Source organism: Mytilus galloprovincialis, chromosome 2 (assembly GCF_965363235.1).
Source record: "Mytilus galloprovincialis chromosome 2, xbMytGall1.hap1.1, whole genome shotgun sequence".
Taxonomy (NCBI): domain Eukaryota; kingdom Metazoa; phylum Mollusca; class Bivalvia; order Mytilida; family Mytilidae; genus Mytilus; species Mytilus galloprovincialis.
In genome coordinates, this window is record NC_134839.1 from 19,484,937 (window position 1) to 19,491,710 (window position 6,774).

Genomic DNA, 6,774 nt, shown 5'->3' on the forward strand with positions numbered 1-6,774 from the left:
TTTATAATAAAGTTCCCCAGTAAATTGGTCTTTGTTTTCTTATAGGAAGAACAAAATATGATTTACATCTTTTCTTTTTTTTTTTGGAAAAACATTTATTCAACACACAAAAAAACCGTAGTCAGAATCTCACTTTATTTTGAAACAAGTCAATGAAACAAAGTTATAGCAATACACTAACCAAAACATGATTAAGAGTTATTCAACACAAAATAAAATGTTGACAGAATCCCATTTTATGTAGAAAGGATTATCATTTTTTTAACAATACACTATCCAAAACATGATTAAGATTTATTCAACACAAAAAAAATGTTGTCTTTCTTTATTTTGAGACAACTTGTAAGAATACAATTGCCAAACCTTGATTACAGAGTTATTAAAAACAAAACCAATTAAAATTGGGTCGAACATGTAGGGTGTGAACGGACTTTGTGTCCAAACATGTAGGGTGCGAAAGTGAAAGGGAGCGAAAATGAGTAGGTGCGAACGTGAATGGGCGCGAACGGACCCGGATTATTAAACACCAACCTAATATACCCTAGGTACTAACTACAGGAAAGGAGTGATCTGAGAGACTGTACTTCTGAAATATTGAGTCTTTTTATTTTCAAACCATAGAAAATAATACTTCAAGTGACATATTACATGTATATGATGTTTCATAATGAAACAAATTTAGCAAATAAAATATAAAAGAAGACTTTCAATTCAAATTTGAGACACCCCAGATAATACAAAATTCTTATATTTCCAATAATTGGAAAACAAACTAACTGTTTTCACACGAGATATAAACCAGCTGAAGGTATGTGAAATGCCAGTCATATATATTACTATGTAAATAATATCTTGTGAAAATATACATGAGGGTAAATTTTGGGAAAGGGTATACATAACAATTGTTAGACAAGCAACCCAACTACACCAAAAAAAAAATAAGTTATTCAGATGTCACCTAGAGAGAGGTTTAAGACATGCATTACAACTCATATGTATTACATTGATGTTTACTGGGTGTAATTCAACACAAAATATTTTGTTCGGTTGCCCTGTCCCAAATACAAAGAAGGAAAAAATATTGGTACTTGAAAATTGGCTGTCTTTTATATTTGTACAATGAATATTAATTCTATCACTGTCTCGATACCTCTGCTTGTGGACTGTTATACCACAAGGATAATGAAAAAAAAAATAGTGCTGCGTTAGTGGCATGAACATAAATTTAAATTTGAGGTAAAAAACAAATTGAATTAAAATGAATGAATTATATCTCCCTTTATGCAAAGCTCTAATTTTTTTCCCAGATTTGACTAAATCGTGGTTAAAAGCTATTTAAAAAAAATATTGATTTCTTGGATTTCAATCTCTTTTCTTGCCACGAATATCACTACAGAAGAGACATTAGTTGTCGACATGTGTATCTGGTGAACATCACTACAGAAGAGACATTAATTATCGACATGTGTATCTGGTGAATATCACTACAGAAGAGACATTAATTGTCGACATGTGTATCTGGTGAATATCACTACAGAAGAGACATTAATTGTCGACATGTGTATCTGGTGAATATCACTACAGAAGAGACATTAATTGTCGACATGTGTATCTGGTGCAGCAAAACTTGTATCGTAAATGTTTGAGGGAGTTGCAACTTAAGTTTCTCATTCAGGTCGTAAAGTATTAACAAGGACCTCTGAATAATTATGTTTAAAATTGAATAAATTCTTACGCACTGAATTACATTTTAACGACGAGAAGTTAATATGTCATGAATGCATGTTGGTCAGTAAATTATTACAGCTTCGATACGATATTCCAGGGCTTCCTATCATGGTTTCCTTGATAGAGGGTTGCTACTCAAAAGGAAGCTATAATGCAATAGTTCTAAGTGGATAAGTTGATATCATCAGTTCGAAAATTTATGGACGCCATCACGTGTTGATTGACCGTTATGTAATATCAATTTTACAGATGGTAGTGGATATGTTCCAAATGTCGAAACTTCTATCCTTTTCCCATTTTTCCGAATGTGAGGAAGAGAACCTTGTAATACCATGACTGAAATAAACCGAAACACTACGAACATTCAAAAAGAAACGACTACGCAACACGAAATACAGGGTTAATGTTGGTGCTCTGAAATGGAGAGCACATCAATCGAATCGAATTTTTTAACATCCAAAGTATTATACACTTGATAAAACATATTATCATATGCTTTATTATTAAGCAAATATTCTTGAATATATACATGTAGTTAGTCTGAGAGTGGCAGAACAAGCTTATTAGAGGAAGATATCCCTTGTAATTAATGCCTCTACTTAACTAAACCGGAAAAACAAAAGAAATGACTACGCAACACGAACTACAGGGTTAATGTTGGTGCTCCGAAATGACTACGCAACACGAACTACAGGGTTAATGTTGGTGCTCCGAAAGGGAACACACACCATACTCAATCGAATCGAATTTCTTTGTATCAAAAGATTTCTACACATAAAAAAAAATACTATCATATGCTTTATAAGAAAAAAAGTTCTGAAATACATAGTTTCTCTACAGGGAAAAGTACAAATATGATTTATCATGAAATTCTAGTTCCCTGACAGATTCTAAACTAACGAACTTATTTTTATCGTATAGCGCGCTATAAAACGCAGCAGTATAATAAATAAAATGTGTCACAATACAAAAGAGAGTGTCAAATTAAAAATTAATAATAGACACTGTTATCAAAAATTGAAATGTCAGTCAATAGAACTTTTTAAGGTTAGAATATAACTATGATGTCGGCCTACAAAATACTAGGATTGTCACAAATTACATCTTTTGCTTATTGAAAAAGTAATATTATGCACCAGCTGCTAGAACTAAGAAAATGTACAAACATATCGATTTGCTATTTTTAGATACAAAATTTGAAAAAATAAGGAATACAAAATGACGGTTGTACTTTTCAAACAACATGTATGATTGTCAAATTGTAGGACCAATAGAACAGACTCTACAAAAAATCAAGTATCAGCCGTTTTTCTTTAATATACGTTTGAAAAAAGGCGAGACGGTAATAAGACACTGGCATAAACTTGTTGAACATAAATGTCAGAAGGATATGTCTTATGTCTTCGGTACTGGCATGAAAATACGGATTTTTTGTGTTATTAAAATTTGCTTTACAAAATGATGGAAATTATTATAAATTAAGGAATGTATCTCCCTCATGCAAAGCTCTTATTCCTTTCACGGATTTGGCTATACTTTTTGGACCTTTTGGATTATAGCTCTTCATCTTTTATATAAGCTTAGGATTTCAAATATTTTAACCACTAGCATCACTGAAGAGACATGTATTGTCGAAATGCGCATCTGGTGCAAGAAAATTGGTACCGTTAATTTTATTAACATCAACCGACCTCATTTATGCGCTTAGTGCCCTTAAAACATTTACAAATAAAACATTTTCGTGAACTAGACGGAATTTTAGTTAAAATTTTCATTGCAAACTCTATTTGTGTGCTTTTGCAAGAAAATTACTATGTTATTCAAAAGATAATCATTTAGGTGTAATACCACCATTGATTTTCTTCGTAAGTCTTTGTTAAATTTACAGTTTTAAAAAATTTTGTGCAGAATGTATCTTGGTTTCAAACAAAGAATTACTTGGCATGAATAAAGTTTTCTCCTGTCCAGTACTATACACAAGATTTCATATAACATTTCATTGCATACATGTATAAGAAATAACCATCACTGGAAGTTAATATGATTTAGTGGTATAACACCTAGGCTAGCAATACCCAGTTAGAAGTTTAGTTTCGCATTTTGGCCATGGTTATTTTTCTTAATATAAAGGTTTTTGTAGAATAAAATAAATTTTTAGATAGATGGAGAATAATATAGCCTTCCAATTAGGTTTATATGAACATATAGATTATTTTTAGCATGTTTCATAGGCCATTTTTCTGTTTGACAGTCCGTGTTTTCCCATGCGTACCGTCCATAGGTCCAGAAATTAGTGTAGTGTTTTCAATAAAACTTTGACCCTCGATCTTTTCAATTTTATTTTATTGAAAAAAGAGCAGAAATGCATGATCTTTTTTTTACTTCTTGATAGATAAATGTCTATAGTTTCAGGAAAGTTAACACTTTAATTGATTGAAATCTTTCCTTGGACCAAATTTTGTGACATGTTCACCCTCCTTTTGTAATATTTTGTATCTAACAAAATTTAATGCAGATTGTTGCCATGGTTACACAAAAAAAAAGATTATTTATCACCATTATCACTATTGTAAATCAAAATTATTGAAAATGCCCTTTCCATAAATATACACATGCATAACACAAATATTAAGCCTCATTTATAAGAAAGGAAGAGACAGAGGGTGTATGAAAATTATGAGTGGCAATTTTTAGTTTTTTCCTAACTGTGTACTAGTGCTACCTGATCCATCAAGATGCAGGAAGAACACATGTTTCATATTCTTTTTTTGTATATATATATATATATATATATATATATATATATATATATATATCCAATCACATGTGTTTTAATGTATATCTTTACAAGATCACATTGATTGATTGAGTGATTGATTGATTAATGATTCCTTGATGTAGCTAATAGTCCATGCATGTTCAGGACGATATCATACCGATGATTCCGAAATATTTATTTTAGACAAAAGTTCTTCAATGTAACGTCATCAATCTGACATCGATTTCCACTCTTTACTTGGGGCCATCAAAGATGTCCCGAAAGGGTAAACAGATCCTAGTCATTTGAATTGAAAAAAAAAAACATTCAGAGCACGTAGATTTTCTTAAAATAAAAAGTGTTATACACTAAACAAATAATCCGTTTTAGTATATGATTTATTAGAAAAAAAAATTGTTATAAGGTTGTCAATCAAAGAGCAAATGAAAAAGAAAAAATAAGTAAAAGTGAGTTACATTATAACAGAATTCGAAACAGTTACCACAATAATTGTGCATTACAACTCAAAAAAATAACCCTGTTATCAAAGATTAGAATCCAATAAAACTTGACGTGAAGGTTAGAATACACTAGGATTGTCACAAATAAATAACATCTTTTGCTTATATATATAATGTAATATTATGCACAGGCTGCTAATATAAGTAAAATGTACAAACAGGTCAATTTGCTATTTTTAGATACAAATTTTGAAAAAATAGAACAAAATGTCGTACTTTTTATACAATATCGACGAATGTAAAATTATATGAACAAAACAGCACAATTGAAAAGAATTCAAGTATCAGTCCTTTTTTTTTTAAATGTACGTTTTAAAAAATCAAGACGTACATAAGATGATAGCAAAATCTTGAAACACATTAATGTTGATCGAAAAACCTCGTTTCTGTGCCGAGTGCCCTTATAAGAATCAAAAACTGTTAGCCCTCTTGCTTCTGGAGGGCCACTTGTATCTATTCTGTATTTTCATTTATACCAAGATTTTCACAAATAATATATTTTGCTTATATATAATATAATATTATACACAAGCTGCTAAAATTAAGAAAATGAACAAGCTTGTCAATTTTTTATTTGTAGATACAAATTTTGAAAGACAACAATATCCATAAATGCTAAATTATTAGAACAATACAACAGACTTTACAAGAATTCAACTACATGTATCAGTCTTATTTTTTTTCATGTACTTTTTAAAAACATCAAGAAGTACAAATGAGATGAAATCAAAACCTTGTAGTACATTAATGTCAGGAGGATACATGTATGTCTTGTTTTAACATCGACAGACATCGTTTCTACGTCGAGTGCCCTTATAACATTCAAAAACTGTTAGCCCTTTTGCTGCTTGAGGGCCACATTTGTCCATATTTTGATTTTAACCAAGCGCATGTGTATTAATGTATTATATATTTCCAATATAACACCGATTGCTTGATTGATGGTTGCTCAATGTCTAGTGGCAAATATTTCAGGTATGTTCAAGACGATATAACACCAATGATTCTGAAATGTTTCCTTTTTGTCAAAAGTTCTCCTGTGTAACTTCTTCAAGACGTCAAACTTCATTACTTACTGGTTGTAAAAACGTAGAGTAAGCAGATCCGGGTTAATCAAATTGATAGGACAATTGCAAGCAAGTGGTTTTTATTTAATATCCAAAGTGTTTTACATTTTAGAAAAAGTTATTACTATTATATGTTTCATATTAAAGAAAAAAGAGGTAACTTTTTTAATTGTCAGTGATGGAAAAATTGAAAATGACAAAATGATTGGTTATCAGCTCACTGATCATCACTGGCTTACTATAACGGAACTTATGCATACCGTAGAAGTGAGTTATGCAAGGCCCGAATATTACAAATTTTTAAACAAACGGTATACCAAATCTTATGAATAAACCATGTTTAACTTATCAAAGACATAAATGTTAGTCATTAAAAGGTTATTATACGTATATCTTGTGTCCACAGTCCAAATTACAGCATTTTCACAAATAACATATATTCTAATAATATGCACCAATACACCAGCTGCTAAAATTATAAATATACAAACAGGTCAGTTTCCTGGGGTAAATGTACAAGGTTCTGCCTTTTTTATTCTCTCTGTCGTAGTATTTGCCTAAATTTATTTTAAAATGTTTTCACCCTTCACTGAGACGCTTGGTGTTTAGTTAAGTATACACTATGTACCTTGTAAACGTTTTGTCGGTTCTCTGTATGTCTGCAGTGAAGGATCGATGCAATTGAATGGGGACATATGGT